Source organism: Otolemur garnettii, unplaced genomic scaffold, assembly GCF_000181295.1.
Source record: "Otolemur garnettii isolate 467f Iridium unplaced genomic scaffold, OtoGar3 scaffold00168, whole genome shotgun sequence".
Taxonomy (NCBI): Eukaryota; Metazoa; Chordata; class Mammalia; order Primates; family Galagidae; genus Otolemur; species Otolemur garnettii.
In genome coordinates this window covers 3,127,587-3,150,283 of record NW_003852563.1, presented here as the reverse complement: position 1 = coordinate 3,150,283, position 22,697 = coordinate 3,127,587, and the positions used below count along the sequence as shown (strand labels likewise).

General features: G+C 37.4%; 1 protein-coding gene across 1 annotated transcript in view; it reads right to left on the bottom strand.

Annotated features, from left to right (window-relative positions):
• Positions 1-22,697, bottom strand: part of USH2A (usherin) — a 775,219-nt gene that overhangs the window by 300,445 nt on the left and 452,077 nt on the right. The gene's annotated exons all lie outside the window — the stretch shown is intronic.

Below are 22,697 nucleotides of genomic sequence, written 5' to 3'. Positions count from 1 at the left end.
AAGAAGCATTACTTGTGCTCTCATCAGTGGGCATTCTTTCATCTTGTTACCATGAAAACAAAATGTTACCTGGGTTAACATCTTCATTTCACTCATCAGTGCAATCAAAGTAACTTGACTCATACTCTAAGATCCCTATAACATGAAGCCAGATCATAAGCATCACACATATAAGTAAAAATACCACACAGATGTAAACTGATCACTTGATAAGTTGTTTAAACTTCTTTTGAGTTTTTTTTTTTTAAATCTATGAATTTTCTTTTATGTACAGACTGGCAAAAACTAACAATTTTTTCCTCTAAAATACAATGGTTTTGCAAATAAAGAGTATGCTTAAGGATTTGTCAGATATATTACATGTCATCAAGTGAGGTGTTTTCTCCTCATTTGCTTGAGAGATGGGTTGGATGATTTCTATCTGATGCCACTTTAAGTAAGACTTGGTCAGAATATTCTGAAAAGCAACTGGAGATGAGAGGTAATATAGGCCCACTTTGATCTACTTTTTAAAGTTTATGGGAAAATGCAGAAGCTACCTGTTTAGTTTGGTTTTGTTTTTTAAGTATCTTCAATATATACTAACCCAGGTCCCACCACCACCATCCTTCCAAAGCTTTAGTGAACCCACTCGGAAATCTCAGCTTGTCTAAGATACAGGAAATGACTACTGTCGGTATCGGGCTTCTGTCTCTCTCTCCTTTACCACTGGGTTACAGTCCTGATTAAGAAGAGTCAGAATTAGGGCTAAAGAAGAAAAGGGTTACAACTGAAAACTGTACCACTTCCTTCGCTGTCTACATTAGCTGTATGAGCAAAATGTTTGCAAGAAGCGTTTCCTTAAAATACTGCTTAATTTTACTTGATTTTAGAAATTTTATAACTCCTAAATCACAAAGAACCATTAAGAATGACAATATTTACTCCAAACGGCCCTCTTCCTTTGCCCAAACACTTTTTATTACATAAATGTTTAATCATGCCTACCTGAATTCTAAAACTACAGGTAAATGAATTAAAAAGCACAAGATCCTGAACCACAAGGGGAAAAACAAGCATATTTGCAAGATTCCCAGATACTGATATAATCTTTATCGATTAAATGTTTAAAAAAAATGAAAGATGGTTATATACTAAACGTGACCTTGGATAGTATAGTAAACAAAATGTAATGACTGGATTATTTACACTAATCTTATATCTTAATACAGCTTAGGAACGAAGGATAGTGCAAGGAAAAAACATAAATTTGGTGGTCAGAGTCCTGTGTTTGAACCAGTCTTTGCATTTGTCAGGAATGTGCTCTTTGCTGAAGTTGTTAATATTTCTCAATCTCTAGTTCTTACGTCAACCGGGAATGATGTGGTACTTCCATTGGTGTGCTACTGTAAACGTTAAGTGAGATCATGTCTTTATCATACCCAGTAACCATGATGGCTGCACATAAACGGCAGCTGGCTTGTCATTCATACAACTGAGACACTCTACACATCGAGGACCAGCAGGTGATTGGGAATTATGTATCCTGTATTTCATTTGCTCAGTAGCAAGTACCTACCGATTAAATTCTCTACCCCTCTCAACCTAACAACGCATAATTCATCAAAATGAAAGGTTTTTCAATTAACAAAGTAACAGTAATCTCAACTTCTACCACCACGTCATTCTCTCATCGGATTAGAATTCAAACTGAAATCAGTGAAGATGGAATAATGCATAAGAGGGGCTTATACTTAGTTGCAAACAATTTTTTTTAAATATACAATGTTTCTAAAAGATGCTGACAATTCTAACACACATGTCATAAACAGGAGAAATCCATAGTGTCATACACTAATTTATTACTTTGGACTTGGAATTGGTACATCCAAGGGAATCCTTTATTTCAAAGGGAATAAATGGCATTTGTGGGCTAAAACAAGAGAATAATAATTTCTATTTATTTTCAGTAAAGCCAAAGACATATTCAGAGCTTAAACAAGGAATTCAAGGTCTTAAAATGGAAATAGATAAAGTACTCCTACATATGTGTAACATATACTTTTTGGTTATAGTTCTAAATTCCATCTCATTGCACATTGAGAATAACACAGATTAGTAAGAAGTTTTGAAACCTTCATAGCATCCTGCGATGATTTTATGATGCAATAAGATGATATTCTCAAATTCTGCCATTTTAATTTTCATAACTTCTTTACAAGTAGTCAATTTTATTTGACTGAAGATAATTGAGCTTCAACTGTATGCAGGGAGAAGACTTTGATAAGCCCTGATAAGAACCTGCCCCAAACGCATAAGACACAGTTCCCGCACTCAAGAAATCTGGTGAAGATTAAATACGAGTCCCTCCTACCATTGCCTAAGAATAATTACATTATCAGCATCAGAATAGCTCCTCAATTTCCCATGATATCCAGCGCCTTGAAAGCATTTTTGGAGATAGCTGAAAAGAATTGTCCAGTTGTAAAATTTCAAAAAGGTCAGCTTGTCTTACAAAGACCCAAGCAGATGCTCAGTCAACTCTGAAGCAGCATAATTGTGCTCATCTTGTAAAAGCTTGAAATTTGCAAAACAACAATGAAAAATCTGAAATTAAGCCACGAGAACAGAATTTTGCACATTTCCAGCCAGGTGCAAATTTAAGATCAATGGGTTAACATCTCTGACTGTACTATTGGTAAAGTTCTTTTTTCCTTGCATTTCGTTTATTTGTTTTTAAAGACAATTTTGAGTGGTAAAACAAACAATATTGCTAGCTTGGAAAATGGCATGGCAGGGGAAAACTATATTAAGTACCACTTTATCCTAAGTTTCCCAGATAACAACATTAATAGACAGTAATTATACAATTAGTTGTAACATTAAGTTCTAGTTATAGAACAATGATTACTCAGTAATTATAAGAAGTATATAATTACTCAATAATTATGAGAAGTATGCAATTACATAACCATTTTGCTCAGCTCAGAAAAGATCTCGCCCATCGCCAGGAACCCTGCAGCGGAGTGAGTCTAATGTGCCCTCACCCCGGCTAACGTATAGTTCAATTCACCGACCTAAAGCAATTGACAGGATTTCAACTCTCAGTGAAGCTCAAAAATCTCCAGATTCAAAAACCCAAGCAGGTTCCGCAGATTTCATCCCTTCCTCTACTTCCTTCTCTCTCTTTCCTTTGTTCATTTGAACTTTACCAATTTGGGCTCTTGCGTCTGGGGGAGAGATTCTTAAAATGCAAGTCGCTCAGATTCCCCCTCTTGGGCCCCATGTGCTTCCCCACGCTTCCCTGCTTCCATTGGGCTGGAAAATGCAGCCCCATTGGTTCAGCTTCAAAAATCAAGCTTGAAAATGCTACAGTGATAAACATTTCCTATCACAGGTGACCATTCCTCTCTGGTCAGCCTCCCATCTGACCCTATTTGTAAGTATAAGGAGAAGGTGCAGGTCCTTTTAAGCGTCTGTGTTCTGGAACCACAACTTCCCACTCCTTACCCTCCCCCTGCCCCAGCACCATGATTTTTAGTCTAGTCTCTGTCTTCTGTTCTCTGTGTGGCTTGCTCTGAGCCATGCCGGGGTCCTCAAACTTTTTAAACAGGGGGCCAGTTCACTGTCCCTCAGATCGTTGAAGGGTCAGACTGTGGGCCCTGGGACGAGTTGGCTGCTAAGCAGGACAGGCAGCGGCGGCAAAAACACTGGGCGGGATGGATAAATGTCCTAAGTGGGCCACATGTGGCCCGCAGGCCGGAGTTTGAGGATGCCTGAGTTAGAGCTTTACCTGAAGCTTGCCGTAAGTTCTTTGCAGAATGGGCTATCTATACCAGGGTCCCAGGCTTCACCTACAACAAAATCACCTGGGGGTACTTCATAAACATCCATACACTTGAGTTTCACTGCAGATCCCTACATGAGAACATCAGAGGGTTTGGCCCAGAGGTCATGGGGTGATTCTTCTTCAGCATGCCAAAGTTTGAAAACTACTGATTTTAAAGTTATTTGATCCATACTCAGGCTGGTCTGAGCAAAATTCATTTCTTCTGCTTCTCAAAGTAACTACATCACATGTGGCATCCTTACTGAAGAGGCCTTTAGCCTCCGACTTTGGACTATAAAATGTTTACTCTGTTACTGAAATAATCCATCTCCAACAAGTGTAAACACAATGTCTAAGACAGTTCCCTTTGCCGACTGCAAAACCTAGTCTACACCGTCGTTCTCTAGGAAATGCTAACATATGAGCAAAAAGTTTTAGAATTGACTAATGAATAACTTCAGAATTTCTGATTTAAGCATTAACCGTGTCTCTTGTTCTATCTGTGCACTGAGGTCACAAAGGAAGGAAAGCTTCTCTGGGTACGGGCCCATACCACAAACCACAAGGGCAAAACAAGTTTTACAGAGATGATGTAAAACTTTGTGAACAAACTCCTAACTGCTCTTTCAGAATATTCCACATTCTAAAGGGTCTTGAGGGAGGTTAATTCATTTGGTCCTAATTTCCTATTGTATTTTGCAGAAAAAAAAAAATCTTAAATGAGGAAAGAGCCCAAATATGCCTCATGTGAACAATAGATTTTACTTGTAACGAAACTTTTCTTTAGCTTCACATAGAATTTCCTACCGACATGTTAGCAACATTAATGCCTGGCTTCTAAGATGAAAATCTTACTGTTATAATCTGTTGAATAGTAGGATTTTTTTTTATGTAAATAGAAGAAAAACACTGCGATATTTTCACATATGATTCAGGGATGCGTAAATGATTGCTGTCACGGGGATACCATCCTGTGGGGTTCTCTAGATTGAAATAACATAAATGGGTATCTTTTCCCATTCCTGTTATAATCACTGGCACAAGGATTTTAATGCACCATATATTCCATAATCTTTTTTTTCCTCTGTGCTGTACTGCTCTGACCTTTTCAATATTCTATAATTTGACTGGCTGGCCATTTCCGTTCTGTCTTTTTACAGCCTTATTAACTTGTAGGAAAGAGGTGAAATGAACAACCAATCAGAATACATAATATTGCAAAGGTCAGCCTCGCCCCGCACAGTATCATCACACACGCAATCCTGCATGCCAGGCATTAACATCCTGATATCTTATTCATGTGACAAAGATTGTAACCAGAACAGAAAATGGCACAACATGAATCCATTCCCACGACAAAGATGATAATGAGAAGTGACAGTGAACAAACCAAACTGATTCTTGTTACCTTGTGAGGATGTTAGACGTCAGGCCTGGTCCTGCTTTAAGTTAGCCTTTTTCTGAATCCAATTACAACTTAAGGTAGAAAGAGTGTTAACGAATTTCTCTGCTTCTTGTGGTGAAAAGACAATGCTGTGTTTTCCCACACGGAGGTTTCCCCTCTAGGTGCTGTCCAGCTCTACGTCCCTGTCACGGATTTCTGCCAATCCCCACATCAGGACGGAATGGTGACCAGGGCAAAGTGGCCAGTCAGCCCTTTACTGTGACCTCAGAATTCCAGGTCACACCAGATAGTCCTTATTAATATTTAAATGAGTTTTATTTATTCTTTCTAAATATATTCAATTAGTTTACCCTGTAGGTAAGTGTGTCTTTCAAATTCCATCATTCTAAAAGACTTCATGTTAGGGATCTGAAGGGGTAGGGTATGGGTTCATTCTGTAATTAACGTCTGGTCAAAGGGAGCTATTCCTGGGTATGGGCTTATTCTGTAACTAACATATGCTCAAAGCTATCCCTGGTCTTAGGTTTTTTACAGTGTAGAAAATATTTACAGATGTAGAAAATATTAATAGATGTCTATAGACAAAATTGTCTTCTCCACAGAATGTTTTAAAATGGAATGAAATAAGTAGGCTGTCGTCCTACTAAGGCCTCTGAGGACGACAGTGCTTGGTTAACACATCCTGTTTCTTACCATTATTGTAATTTCTGTAAGAGTGATTTTTATTGTCAGCTAGTAAAAGCTGTACTTCTCTGATTCTTTAAATTCATCATTCTGCTAGTGTGACAATTGTAGTTCAGAGAATAAGCACAGAGAGCATTGCATCAACTTCTCAAAATACGCTTCAGGAACATTTGCCCTAAGTATGCTCATTCAGAAGTTAGAACCGCGCTATGGATAGTCAAGATTTTTGTTTTATTCTGTTTTGATTTTTTTTAATGCGTATGCAAGAGTATGCCTAATGTCGCACAATTACCCTTCTTAATATGATAAATCATTATTTAAAGTGTTCTGAAGCATTTTTTTTATTATTCAGCAAGGTAGCTCTATGAGCTATAGTGTTGTTCTAAATGAATCTCATTTTATTAATATCAGACCGGAATCATAGGGCAGGGGGATAAGCAGGACTTCTGTACATTCTGCTCAATATTGCCATAGACCTAAAACTGCTATCAAAACATGTCTATAAAAAGGAAATATTTATGGACATCTAGATGGCTACATATGTAATCTCTGTTACACATATAGTTAACTACACATTTTTATATATAAAGTTCATTATAGTTTAATACGCATAGTGGATTCAGAGATTTAACATGACTATGGTAAATTAGAGAAGTACAGTCTATTTTTATTAATCATGTCATACTCTGAAATGTGAGGTTTTATTTCTGCTTTGACTTATTTTATTCCACATTTAGGCAGACTGTTATTTTTCCTGCTGAACAAACTACTGCCATTATCTCTATCACCTAGGAGCTATTTGGACAGATGCACTTCCACAGAAAATGGTCTTCAGCTTCCGCACAAAACACTGGACATAAACACGACGACTTTATTACCAAAAAAATGTTTCCTTCCAGAGTTATAGAAGAGGTTTGCTAAACATGCCAAACACGCCGAGCTTCAGTGCTTCACTGCCCAAGTGGGCAACGTGGCAGCCATTAGTGATCCCAGTGCAGAGCCTATTAGCCATTCTTCATTTAATGAAATGTTCCAAATCTCCTTTTTATTACTAAACTCTAGTTGTTTGAGACATTTCCCATTTCAGGAGCACACTGTTTGAGTGAGAATTATGTCACATTTTCTGGTAACTTCTACCTGTTGTATTTGTGACAATCACCCAGTAAGGTCTTCCCATAGTCTCAAAAGGCTGGGATCAAGGTGGAGCTGGTGGCAGGCCACATCAAAGCTCAAAGCTCCAGGCAGGAAGGATCTCTTCCAAGCTCTGGTGGTTGTTGGAAGGTTATGGGGACTGAGGGACTCAGTTTCTTCCTGGCTACTAGCTGGTGGCTGCCCTCAATTAACACCTGCACAGTGGCTGCAGGTCACCCTCATGTCTTCCCATGTGAGCCTCCCCAACACGGCTATTCCTGTATCAAGAGGAGAGAGTAGCCTGTCCAGATGAGTTCCAATTGTATGTAACACCACCATGTGGAAGTGACACCCTGTTCCCTTGTAATCTGTGGATTAGAAGTGAGGCACAGGTTGTGACTACATTCAAGGCAAGGAGAAGACAAAGGCAGGAATTCTAGGAAGTGCTGACAACTGGACATCATCTTATAGTCCATGTGTTACAGTCTTTCAACTGTGGGCCTGAATCACCTTGCTGGGAAGATATTATAGAATAAATTGTGGACTTATAAAAGTTTTGAGATTAAGTAGCACCACGGAATCACTATTCCAAAATACCTAACAAAATGGAAACAAAACAGGAGAGAGAGATTATCAATTTTAGCTAAAAATTCTCCAAGTTCAAATGTATAATGTCAAAGGAACAAATTAATGAAATTAACTTTGAAACTCTTAAAGCAAAAGAAATGAAAAAAAAAACTTAAAGCAAAAAAAAAACAAACAAAAGGAAATGTATGGTAAATTCTTGCTTAGTATAGCATAGTTTCTAAGTCTATGCTCAGAGGAAGGAATAGAAGCCAAGGTAAATATTGTCTGAACCAAAGAGAAATGAACCACGAACAGCTTGTAGAGATGGCAGGGAGAGTTAGGGCTGGCCACGCTCTAACCTGTGTGCTTAGTTGTGGGAAGAAGCCAATGTTCCCAGGAATGGGAGATACATGGAGCAGGTGCTGCTACAGAGGACATGTGATTAGCTCTCAGCAGAGACAAAAAACTAGATTCCCTAGGATTCTGCACCCTGCCACACCCTCCACACCACTCCATCCCCAGTAGGTGGCAGGTAGGTACATTTATAGCAAACACCCAGTCCAGTCCCCAAAGTTCAGATGGAGAGAAGACTGACTAGCACCAGAATGGAAAAGAAGTAGACCAAGTTGGGAACAAAAGCAAGGTCTAGACAGAGCAGCCCACAAGGCACGGGCAGGATGAATTGGAAGGAAGAAATCACATCCTAAATATGTCCACAGTAGCCAGAAGGAAAGAAGATTCTAAGACAGAAAGACCAGATGACCAAGGCTGCAGGGGGAGGACGGCATGGGGCTAAGAGTTCAAGGAAGCCTGAAATATAGCCTGAAAGGGCAACATAACACGTGTCTCTATTGAGTGCTGTTGTTTGTACTGCCTGCATTTTTAGATAAGCATTCATAATGTTTGAATTGTTGAGAGGATGAAAATACCAAAGGAAAGCACATAAAATTATATTTTAGTTTATAAACAAATTATAATACAACCAAGGGTCCACAAGCTACAGCCTGTAAGGGCTAAATTAGCCCTCGGCTTTTAAAAATACAGTTTTATTAGAATAAAGACACTTGCACTTCTAGGTGTTGTCAGGATGCCGCTGCAGAACTGCGTAGTTATGACAAATATTATGTCGCCTTCAAAGTCTAAAATATTTACTTTCTATTCCTTTTCAGAAAACGTTTGCCATCTTTTGAATTAAACAATCAGAGATCTCACCTCTTCAAAATGTTCTGCCTTCCTAACTAAAGGGAGCTGCTCCCAATTTCTAGATTACTTATCTGAATAAACTTTTTTTTGGCAGTTTTTGCCCAGGCCTGGGTTTGAACCTGCCACCCATGGCATATGGGGCCAGTGCCCTACTCCACTGAGCCACAAATAGACTCTTTTTTAAAAAGTAGAACAGGGCATGTGGGAAGGTCTTTTTGTTCCTCTAGCCCTGAATGTCTTTCATTCTTCAGCATTTATTATTCTTCAGCAAATTACTGGAAAGGAGAGACACGGAAAGAAAATATGGCACAGATACTTCCCTAATTCCACATTTCTCTAAAGTTTGCCAGTGGAAATCTAAGTGCATTGATAGCTGCTGTTCAAATTAACTAAAGTATAATTAATGACTTTTTAGATGAAAGAAGGATGGGTTTACTCTTTCAATTGCTTCTGAAAGACTCCTTACAACTTTCAAAGTATGCACCTTCCAGACAAAAGACAGAAGTAGGTAATGTGTCCCCCAAAGAAAGATGCCCTTCCCACAACCGATACTGTTGTGGCAAAATAAGACTAAAACAATTGCTAAAATTAGCAAATACAGTGTTAATATTATCTTGGAATTTGTTTTAACAAAATAACCAGATAAGTACATCGAGTATTGCCTTATGTTAAGTATAAGGAAACAAATTACTAAATGGCTTAATTGTGCCTATGCCAAAAAATTGGCTTAAGAACCAAGAACAGGTGGCTGAGTCAGAAGCAAGAGAACTGTAATGTGGTACCATGAGTCCCCAAATAAGCATTCAAGATGTAAAGGATCATAAGATATAAATTTGTTTGTAAATCAAAGAGAGTTTGATATATAAATGTTGGCCTCTTGAGCAACAACTTAATCAATGTTTCCAATTTAAAGTTGAACTGTTTTTCTCTTTTAAATCCCCCAGATGGTGGCTTTCCAGTCTGGATAATTATAGAAATGAAAAGAACCAGCTTGAATCCCTTCAAAGGCATTTTATTCACCTTAACTGCTTTATTATTGTACCTAGACCAGTTAGATTTGATGTGGATCAACTTTAAAATAAATATATAAAAACAGATAACATCTTTGTTATTAGAAAAATCACTTAACTAATAGCATCCTAAGAATTCAGTTTGTTAATTAAAAAAAAAGAATTCAGTTTACTGCCACCAATTGTATTAATAGCCCTTTTTTGTAAAGAAAGAATAATTTTAAAACTTGAGTTCATGTTAAGAAAAATATTGAGACATTTAAACATTTTTTAAGAAAAATACAGTCACATATTTTAAGTCTTTATCTTTTAATCTTTGCTTACCTTTTGGGCTCCCATCATCAGTATACAAATGAAATTATGATCTACTTCTTAACTATGTTTGCCACTATGTTAGTTCATGGTTGCCAATAAGAATATTCCATTCTTTGGGGAGATGATCAGAAAGAAATTGGCTACAAAGAAGACTTGGGAATCTCCAATCCATAATCAAATGCCTAGATTGATTGTATCCCTTCATGTGTATTGATTTCCATTGGAGTAGCTCACCCAAGGGAATAATAAAAACGTGGAATAAAACTGATTTATGAGAACAAAATAAATCCTTTTGTGAGTGTAATGTATTGGTACTATTTAACCCTTTCAATCACAGAGTGAGAAAACTATTTATTTTATAAGAATGCTGAGCTGGCCAGAAGAAGTCAGGTCAGAAATGCCGATACTGCCAAGTCCCATCACGTAAGTTGTGAGGTGAGGGCAGAACTGCCGCTCTCACCCTGATGGAAGGTGTGATTTGACGTTTGACACACTTTTAGCTTTCCTGGGCCAACTTCAATGTGTCATCGCAAATGATGGACCTGGAATATAAAGTATTCTGGAATCACTCGGTAAATATATATTATACTTATTTATATGACTTATGGAACAGTTGGGAAGCAAGAACAAAATATGATGGCATGACATGAATTAAATTTATTTTTTTCTCCTAATATAGGTGTTCTTTCTTCTACTCCAAAGTTAGCGTATGACAGTTAAGTTAAGGGCTATTCCAAGGATAGCAGAGATAGTCAGGAGAGAGAGTGCTTTCAACATAATTTGGGAACAATATTTGCTAAGAAAATTGGAGGACCTAGAAAAAAAGCATAAAACCAAAGTGACTGTTTAATTTTCTCAGTTGAGCCAACCGGCCAACCAGTTGATTCAGTGACCACAAAAATCAAATCATGTCCCTTGAGATCCAGGAGCCAAAACACTCCCAGTAGTTTCTCAGTGATTGAACTTTAAACTTTCCCACTGAGTTAACTTCTTATACACGTGCTCTAATCCTGGGATGTCCAATACAATTGCCAGGATCCACAGAAGGCTACTAAGAACTTGAAATAGGACTAGTATGGCTGAGGAACTAAATTTCCAATTGTATTTAACTTTAATATCTTTAAATTAAAGATTGATAATTGATTGGAAGACTTTTAAATATTTTTGGAACAACTTGGAACGTGTATATACTTTCTCAACTGAAAACTTTGTGAAATCTAAATACAGGTTTAAAAATGCCATCTGAATTGGAGAGTCCTATACATGTAAAAAATATATACAAGTAGACTTAGTATAAAAAATAATGTACTATCTCATTGTTAACTTTAAGAATTAGATGGGAGAATGATGGTAATTAGGATATGTTGTTGACCTGAACAAGATATACCACAACATTAAATTCTCTTGTTTCATTTGGTGCTTTTTAATTTTCATACTAAACAATTCAAAGTCACATATGTTTTTCACATTATATATTTACAGTGAAAAGCACTATTCTGATGTGCTAAACAGAAACTTAGAATGCACATTGAAAATGGAGGCTCATCTTCATCTTAAACCAATGGAAGACAATCTCACTGTCCCAAGATCTGCCTACATAGTCTCACACAAGATGGAGGTGGAATTTTTACTCACAGAATGTACACATTCTATTTAACATGATGCATTTAATTTATAGTCCTAAGAAAGCTGATTTTGGAACTTCTTGAAAGGGAGTATTGTAAGTTGATTTGTTGGTTCTGTCAATTTGGCTTGTACTATCACAGTGTTTAATGAAAGTATGTAAAGGTAACTTTATTTATCCTCACTGGCATAAAAAGGCTTTTAAAAAAATTAATACATTTCACTATTTACAATGAAACATAATTTAATTCAGTTTGATGGTACCATAATTATTATAGCATAATAATTTTTCTAGTAGGGTAACATTGGCATGCGTGCTGTACAGAGTAAATCATTAAATAGGAAACAGGGCACAAATCAAAAAGATAATAAGAAACTCTATTATCATAAAGGTGTAAATTATTAGAGAAATGTGAAAGTGAACCACTTTACGTTGAATGGACTGAAGTCAGAGGAAGACGACACCAAACAGTAATTGAAATCAGTTGGGCTTCTGATAGAAACTGAGGCACAAGATTTTTAACATTCCTTATCTAATGAATTCAAGTTTTGGAACCGAGTTCTTAAGAAATGTGGAGGTCCAAAGATGTGTCATTTTCTAAAATCTTCCAACAGTTTTGCTATGAAACATGCCACAAATCCCCTTCCTCCTTTTTGTCTTTTGGCTTCAATACAGTCCTTGTTCGTCAGATTATCAAAGAAATGTTGATTGTAAATTTAAGACTATATCAGATACGAGGAAGAGAAAAGCCAAAAGTATCTGAAGTCTTAAGGTAATTATTGTTATCTCATTAATAGTTTGATGGCTTTTAGTCAAAGATATGCACATATATATTCATATCTCTCTAGAAAACCTACCATCATATTTTGCAATTATAGAATTTTATTAAGATCACTCTATCGTAGCTTTAATATAAATACATTTCCTTATTAATTAATATAAATCCACGTATGCTTTTTAATGGATTTACCACTGTCATCAATCTATATAGACGGACATTTTGAAACACCTATTACCTTGATTTTTATTGTACAAATGAATTCAGTTAGGAACGTAATTTATAAATATTTTTGTGGTTACCTACCTGATTATTTCTTTCTAAAACTTCCAGGTAGAATTTCTGGATTTCTCAATGGATCTGAATATTTTAAATCTCTTAATAGTTACTTTACAAAGTTATTTTAATAATCTAAAATTACTGGTAACAAATAATTAGTCAGGTAGTTTGGTCATGTATGACTTAAAATAATCGCATTGTTTGGGCTAGATTTGTGACATTGAACTTGAATTCGAGCTCTTTTTGTTCAAAGTGAAAGTGTCCTTTCTATTTGTTAATGTGTTGTATACAGCTAAGTTCCCTTAACCCAGTGGGTTAGACTCATGTTGTTTTAATATAAGGACCTCTGTATCTTCATAGAGGTGAAGAAATTGCTAACCCAGAGATCTGTAAATATTGAAAGAAACTGTCAATCAAAATGGCATGTTTTAAAACACAGATACAATACCAATCATTCTTTTAATATTACAATAAAAATAAATGAACGCAATCACAATCACAAATGTAAAATATTCAGACATAACCCTAATAAAAAATATGAGGTCTTGGTCATATGAGGTACCTGTGGCTCAAGGAGTAGGGCACTGGCCCCATATACTGGAAGGGGCAGGTTCAAACCTGGCCCCGGCCCCCCTCCAAATAAAATAAAATAAAAATAGGAGTATGAGGTCTCTATGAAGAAAATAACAAAACTTTGCTGCAAGACACAAAATGTTTAAATATATGGAATCATAGTACATTTTTAGCTGAAAAATATTTGAAGATGTAAATATTCCAAGAAATAATTTATAAGAAGAGTCCATTAAAATATAAATGCATTTTCTGAACTCAATCTAACGTTCAATTGGAATAAAATACATATGAGAAGAACCAAGACCTTTTAACAAAAATGAATAATAAGCTGGAGGGGGAAAATAGCAATTCTACCCTTAAGATACAAAGCTTTAGAGAAGCAGCTATAAAGAAGAACTAAATAGCCCAGAAACAGGTACCATCTCACATGTACATTTAAATCTCTCATAAATTTAGCAAAATAAAATAACATGTTTCAACTCTGGATGGAGAAAATTTTTTTACAAAAATAAACAAGCAAAGATTTTATATTATCAAAAACTCAAGACACTACATCATAAACCTCATCAATAAACTCAAAAGATAAACTGAAATACATATTTGAATTTGAAATTGTAACTACTTATAATGACTATCCATAATATTTAAGCTGTCATAATATCAAAACAAATTTTCAAACCTCTAAAATGTTCTGGGCAAAATGTGTGAGCAGACAAAAATCAAAGACAGACGAATAGGGAATAAAACACCTGGAAAATGTTTGATCTCCATAAGGAGAAAAGAAACACAAATTAAAGCAACCTACCATTTTTACCTCTCAAATTAGCATAGTTACAGGCTGATGAACATATCTATATACTGTTAGGAGTCATGCAAATTGACACCATCTTTCTTGAAAGCATTTTTGTCAAGGCATATCAAGTGTCTTAAAAAAAAAATCCCCCCCTTTAATTTTGCAACTCCTTTTTAGCTATACATACTGAGGAAAGCTGAAGTAGCGTGTGTTAACAATATTCTAACAATGAAAATGATACACTTAAAATATCCAACAATAAGGGAATGCAAATACATTTCCATACAGTGGCCTGTGACGTACCTATGGAGAATGACTTTGTGTGATAAGAGACATATTCAGGATATAATGCTAAATGTGTAAATAGGGACACGAGCTGGGTTAGTAAGATCTCAAATATTCTCAAATACATGATCTACGCACACATTCATTAATATACCCACATGTATTTCCATAGGACAAGTGAATAACACCTTTATAACTGGTATCATTTAAAAAAATATTTCTTAAGAAAAATATAGTGTTACAATCTAAGACTATAGCCTATAGCTTCTAAGTTAAGTATTATCTATGTAACAATTGAAAAATATTGCTAATTCTTTGTAGTTATTACAACTCTAGGATAAAGTCCTTAAGATAGCCAACTGGATTCTGTACAAATTGGCTCCTACTAGCATCCCGGTTCCATCTTTGCCGTCTTTTCCTCATTCACTCTGTCCCAGCCACACTGGCCTTCTTTCATTTACTCACCCCACCCCCACCAAGTTACCCTCCTTATATCCTTCATGAATGCCATTCTCTCCAGAATCCTCTGTTCTTTATTCTGTGTTGATACCTAATCATCTGTCATAGTTACCCTAAATGTCATCACCTCACAATGTCCTTCCTGACCCTCTAATTTATATTAACTTCCCAAATGTGCAATAGCTTAGTGATGTGTAATTTTACTTTAATGATTATGAAAGTTTGAAAGCACATATATTTATGTGATTATCTGGCTAATGTCCACCTTCCTTTGTGAACCACAAGGCCCTTCAACACAGAGACCATGTCTGTGGGATTTTTGGGGTATTTTCTAAATATTTAAGATATTGAAAAGCACAAAGACTGGGACCAGAGTGAAGATTCAGAGAAACATGTATAAATGGAAGGAATAAATAGTCCATAAACAGGCACCATCATCCATAGTAATTTCGATCTCTGATAAATTTAGCAAAGTAAAGCAACGTATGTTTCAACTCTGGTTAAAGAGAAGGTCTCCACTCTACCCCTCCCACCAATCTTTATTATTTCTCTCTTGCTCCATAAAATAAACTAGATAGATGTTTGTTGGCTGAACAGATGAAGGGATGAATGAAATATTTAAATTTAATTGTATAATTTCAGATTTCTGCCCCATAGGTATAAAATTTCCTTTGGTATCTCCCCAAAAATATAGAACAAGAAAAAGCAAGAAAAGAAAAAATTTATTTTCAACCCTATTTGTAAATAAAGAATGCCAATTCTCTGGAAACTATAAAAATTTGTTTTTTCCTAATCTACTAGGATTATTTGATTCTGCATCTTACAATAATTATGTAAATAACTACCTGATCATGAGGACTTCATATAAAAGTTGGAAAATATTAGTTCTACTTGGGCTGTTCCTAGTATATAGAGTAATGGTTAGGAGTCATCTATTATTTCTTTGTAAGGGATCAAACATAACATTTGTTATCATCATAACTATAGATGGTAAAGTTTAGGAATCAGAGAAGAGAATCCCATAATATATCTTAGGTATATCTTAGATCTTGGAAAAGGACTTTGGTTTTTGTTGACTAAATTCTTTTGTTATTTCCATAGGTAATCCCTTCCTCCAATTCCCTCTCTTATTAATTCATAGCTGACACTTACCTATGAGAATGTCCTAAGCATAATGGATATATGTTCAGTCCACAAATATCTGAAAACTGACTCGAATATTATTTATTCAACAAGACTGAAGTCTTGTCACAACAAACGGTGCAAAAATCGACACCAGCTGGGTCTATCAGTGGTGTACAACTATTGGTTCAAAATATTGTGTATCTGCTTTATAATCTGGCTTCTCCATGTAAACTTCCCCATGTATGTATAAGAAACCCTCAAATTAGCCCTGGCATGGCTTTGAAAATGGTTTGGTCATTTTTTAATGCTTTAAATACTTCTTTCAAAAAGGGAATTTTGTTTTATTTTTTAATTATTCTTACTGAATTTCAAAGTTCCTCAAATAACTTTTTCACTTCCTTAGCTCTGCTGTAACTTTTCTCTTTATGTCCAAATCCTTGGTGACTTTGTCTTTGAATTCATTAATTTCTTAAGACAACTTTTAAACTACTCTTTGGATTTCTATTTCCATCTTTCCTCCATTCTATTCATTTTATTTGCCATCCATATTCTGAATTCTATTTCAGACAATTCAGCCACTTGTCTATGAATGGCATCTTCTGTTGTGTCTCCTTTGTCATTCCTTGGGGGAGTTGATTTACTCTGATTATTCACGTTGCCAGAGTTCTTCCGCTGGTTCCGCCCCATGAGTATTTTCCACAATTTGGCAATTAAAACTCGTAGGGTAAGATTGGTTTGGGGACCCCAGGAAGTGGAGTTAACCAGCCCTTTACCAATGAGCTGGGGCTGGTAATTGTAGTTTTTCTCCTACAGCCTTACAATGGTCCCTTTCAGAGCTGCAGCTGGAGACTCTGAGGACCTGCTTGGTGAGATAGTGCTAGCCAGCTCTGTCTTGTAGTCAGCCAGCCTCTACCCAATCCTAACAAGTCACACTGGTATTGGGCTGAAATCTCTTCTGGAGAGAGATAGAAGCAATGGTGGCATCTGCCCGCAACCAGCGACAACTAGAGGAGAATCAGTCCCTCCCACTATAAAACAACCACGGTTCAACCTCAGAGGGTCCCCATGTGGACAGCCCAGACTGAGAGTTATAATCAGCTGTACTGATTATAACCAATATAATCAGTTATAGTCAGGATGTACTGTCCTGGGCAGTGCATTCACTCCTCAACAGGGAGAGTTCAAAAGGTCTCCAGTGATCCAATAGTAGGAAACCACAGGCAGTTTCCTCCCTGCTGCCGACCTGAGAGGCTGGAGCCTGGTTCCCACCAGGGATTAACAGAGTCAGGAAGGTGCACCTGCCAATGTCAGACCAGGGCGTCAGCACCTCTGCCCTGCCACTACACCGGCAGCCCTGAGGGGCTGGAGCCTGGTTCCCTTTGGTGAGCCACTAGGTCAGAAGAGATCACCGGCAAAGTCAGAACAGGGGTGCAGCTTCTCTCTCCCTAGCAGCCCTGCTTCCACTCGAGTCACTGTTTCTGTGCTGCTGTCCAGTGTCCCACACAACGTCCAGGCCTCTCAGGGAATTTCCAAACACTCTGGGCTCGGGGGACGGGGGTGCAGACCGCCAGGCTATGGGGGAAGAGCGGACGGGGAGTTCAGAATTGCAGGGAAAATGTGTGTTTGATTTTATGCCAGGCCAGGTGATGCCTAGGCTCACAGGGGGACCTCCCTGGAGAAGAAGGCCCAGTGTTTAGCGGCTCTCTTCCATAGGGTGAAGTGAGAGGGCCTCTCTTCCCTGTTCACTTGCAGAGAACCCACAAGGAGCCCCCCACTTGGGGGAGGGGTCTCTTGTCCTCTTGGCAATGGGCTCTGTACCTGGGATTTGTTTTCTTGGATGCTCTTTCTTGGAGGCGCAGCTGGCCTCAGCAGAGATGATGTGCACTTGTCTATCTTCTTTCTCAGCTCAGCTCCCACCTTCAGCTTCACTGAGCCCACTTCTGTCCAGGATCTCTCCCTCTGGACAGAAGCCTCTGGAGAAAGCTGCCTCTAGCCGGCCATCTTCCCTTCTGCTCCTATGCAAAGTTTTCCAAAGCCAAAGATACACCATTTAGGTGATCTGCTGATGGCACTGTACTTCTAACAGCTCCTTTCACAAAGAGTTAGAATAGGGAAATTCTTTCACAAAGACGCAGAGCTTGAAACATGAACTTAAGCCACGAAAACACGCCTGGGTGGCTGCATTCCTCCGTGTGCAGCCCACTGTTAACAATTTGCATTTCATCATTATGTCACTGCCTCAACAGACAAACACAACAGCACAGAGTATGCACTTGTTCATTATGTCAAGAAAATAGCCAATTAGATACCAGACACAAACTCAATAAGCTGCTGTGTGAGTGTTTAGAACAGATGAGTTCTTAAACAAGTTTGATAAATTAATGCTTAACTCCATTCTTGTGGAAGAATATGTCCTAATTACACATTTCTATAGCTTTATTGGCCATGACATGATATATAATCAGAAGTGTCAATAGATTCAATGGGCATACATTCTATAACTAAATATTTCAAATGATTTCAAATGACACTTATCTTATTTATCTTATTGGTCATTCATATTTCCATTAACAATACAGTAATGACTTTAATCCGGATAAAATGCTTAGCCATTTCTCTTGCGTTTATATTTGCGTATATTTACACCTATAGAAAGGAGTTGAAGTTTATGTAATGTTGTAATAACTGTAACTTCTTTTTTGCATAAGGAATATTTGCTTTCCAAACAAATAGGACGAGAATAACGTTCCCTGTTTCTCTTCTATTTTCACTGCTTTTTCTATCCACACGTACTTTGAACACAGAACCTTTCTCCACAGCCATCATTCCTAATATTTCTTGTGCTATTTGAAAACAACATCTGAACCTGCACCAGTCAGGGAGAGGTCTGGCAAGGCTATTCTTGGTAAACAAAAGAAATTCTTATTGCGATACCCATTTAATTTCTTTTATATCTGTAAAATAAACTGTACTGTCAATAATTACATAATGTAAAAAAGAACGTTCTACAATAGCTAGGATTACCAGGCTGTGCTCCACGAGTGTTTATATGTGGAATATTGTCACTTGCTCCTTTAGACATTACTGAGTTTCAATTTTCATGCTTTGGGTTTTATTTTGTTAATGAAATAAAGCTGTGCATTCTTTGACTTTTTATTCTAAAAATACGTGCCCTGAGATCAGGATGAGTGGCTCTATAAAGAAGCAGGCCAACGACAAGCCATGTCACGCTGCTTCTACACCTGCAAGGTAGACATTCCCCTGCCTTTGCACCACGGTTTTCTTCCACCAAGAGATACGCTTTACAAGATCGCAGGTGAACTCCTGCTGCCTGACCCTCTAACTCATTATGGGGAAATGAATTCAAATTGCTTGAAGAGAAGCTGCCTCTTTTATCTTCGCACTGACTGACAAGTAACTACCAAGTTCTCCGACGGGATTCCAAGTTACAAGCTGTACTGCATCACTGGAACAATTCCCCCACTAGCGGCTTTTCCCAGAGGGCAGTGTGTCAGATATACTGCCTGGCTGGCAAGCGCAGCTCTGGAACCGTGCGTTTCCCTCCGCACTAAAAAACAGACACCAGGGACTATAAAACAAAGCTGTCCCTTTCCTAACAGCCTTAGCCTTCCGACAGACTCCTTGGAAATCTAACCGCTTCCCGTGCATATTTTCTTTACTTTCCCAAGAAAACAGATGCTTTTGTATCTTTTTTCCCCCTTATTCTTTTTCTAAAACACAGTTTATTTTGAGAGGAAAGGCATTCTGAGAATCAGACTGTGTGCAAAGGTCTCTGAATTAGGTCACCTTGAAAGATGGACGTTTTCTTGGGTTTGCAAGATTTTTTTTTTCTTTTTTGAGAGATTTATAGCACTTTATCCTTATGCTCTAAAGCACTCTTGCTGGTAACTAGCAACTCCTGGAGAAGGTAAGCTCGTTCTGGAGTCTAGGATTTGAAGGTCCTATAGTTAAAAATATGCATTCAGAGAGTTTAAACCGTTTATTCACGTGTAGATGTTTTATTCACTTGTAAACTTTCAATTTCCCTTTATTTTCTTTTGATTCCAGATGGGGAAAACACTTGAAACGGAAACTGAAATGAGATTATAGGCAATTAAAGATTGAAATGAGATTAAAGGCAATTATAAAAGAAGGAAAAGTTTATGCCCAGAGAATGGGGGGTGGGAAGCCAGAACGTCTTGGTTCCGGCCTCACACCCACTTTAGCCTCAGCTGTTGAACTAGCCTGCTTTATTATTCTGATCAGTCTTAGTTTCACTGGAGGTTCTGCAATATCCTCAGAGGTTTTGTTGGTTTGAGTACTCCTAGCAACTATTCAAGAAATAAAGGCAGAATATGAGACACAAGGAAAAATTAACATGATGGGAGTTACCAGAAGACTTTTCCTCGGCTAATCATGGCAATTTATGTGGGGATGTCTTTCCCCTTTCCTGCCAGCTTCGACCCAGGATGCCTGACCTGCCACTCACACCCTTTTTCTCAAGCCAGGGCACTGTTCTCACTCCAAATTGCTCTGGAATTGCCTCTCTCGTCAACTTTTTCAAGATTGTTTTGCAAAGAGAATTGGTATTTATTGTAGAAAATTTAAAAACTGAGAACATTAAAAAAGGGAAAAGGACAAGATAAATCATTCTTAATACCCAGAGATAATATATATGTGAACATACTATATATATGCCTTCCAAATTTCTGTTTTTAAAAACTAATAATTTTTTTGCCAGGACTATTAGCTCATACAAGCAAGAAAAGCATCTGACTGATGCTAAATTTTAGAAATTGTTTGTTTTTTCTTCCTTTCCCTTCCCTTCCTTGTTCTTTCCTTTTACTCTTTCTTTCAAAAGATTCATTTTTAATTGGTTTTTTAATTAGAAAACAAAAATCGCCCCAAAGCTCTCTCCTTATCCACAATCAGGCAGAATTTTTAAAGATCCACAAAATGATTCCGTTTCACCTATCGAAATTGATCAATCTGACTTTTTTTCTTTACTAAAATGAAATTCTCTTTGCTAATGCTGAAGGATCATTTTCATTGGCCCTTTTTCCCCCCCCCAGTCATCCACATCTTTTTTTCCACAAATAAATATATGTATTCTGTGACACAACACAAAATAGGGGATTAGGAGAAAGAGGCCTTTGACGATACAAACTAAGCTACTATCCAGTTTTTCAGAGCAGGTGAGAGTTACCAGTGCACAAAGGCCTTGGCCATTAGCACATTGTGGCTCTTTGCCTCCGAAACTCAGACACAAAACAATCTGTCAGGTTATCAAGCAATGACAATCACTTCCTAATTCATTCAACAGGAAGGATAACGAAGAATTAAACAATTCACAGGGGACTATACAATAAGAAAAATTAATTTACATCAGATGTTCCTCATAATTGACTATATGTTTGTTTCAAAGCAGGCAGAATCTCACAGAACTGGTGCTCACCCTTACTTTTATGGAGGACGTGAGTATTGGTATTGTCGGCTAAGAACAGGACCAGTGCAAAGAATCTAAAGGAAGGCTAGCAGTAACGAGGCTGGCATTTGTAAAAATTCTGCAGGATAGAAGAATATTTTCTTTCTCTTTTCCTCTAAAGTTATGTTTTATTTTCCTTCCTGACAAGTAGATGGTTTTGTAGTTGAAAACATTTTCGAAACTTGACAACATAATTATGTCGCCCTAAATTCTCATCACACATCATTTCCATCTATAAGTTAAGGAGGATTTAAAATTTTAAAAACGGTTTCACATAAGCTAGGTTCCTATTACCACACTGCACATAATGAATTTGTATTCCTAAATATACATGCATCTTTTATTTTTTTAAAAAAACTCACCCATTCAATATGCTTTGTAAAGAGCGATATAAACTTGTTACTTATAATTTGTTAGTTAATTCATACGTGTGAAGAGAAAAAAATACGGAAGATGTAAACTGATCCCTGGGAGCTGACTGTTCACTTAGGCGAGGTGAATGGTGCACTCTTGAGAGTCATTGAGCAAAGCACTTATTCCAGGTCAGTAAGTGACACTTGTACACTCCAGAAAAATTAATTTACATCAGATGTTCCTCATAATTGAGTCTATGTTTGTTTCACAGCAGGCAGAATCTCACAGAACTGGCGCTAACCTTGCTTTTGTGGCAGACATTAGCAAATAGCAGAAAACATACACTACCATACCCCAGTGCGTGTTGGTTGATCTGTTAATTTTGGCCATTCACACGCGTTTGTGCGCTCTGTCACTCTTTCCCTGTTTTCATACTCACGCTATTCTAATTCATGATTACATCCAAGAGGAAAGCTCAGTTTTTCTAAAATCTTCCCCCAGCTGGCGGTTCCACTGGTCCCGCCAACACCTGGTTTTGTTTTTGCCTCCCACCCTTGACAGTGACCTGGCGAGGTTTGCTTGGGCGGTTTTCTCTGTTTGCAAATTCTACCAGGGCAGGATAGTACGAGTCCAACCTTGGATGCCACTTTATATACCAGAGATTCAGTTTATTAAAAGCTAGTTGCAAGAATAATTAGTTTTTTATTCATTCTCTAGTGAACTTTCTGTGCTTTAGGGAAAATGACAACAAATCTTAGTAACAAAAAGACCACAGATGTTTGGTAGCAGTTGGATGGATGATGATCCGATAGACAGATG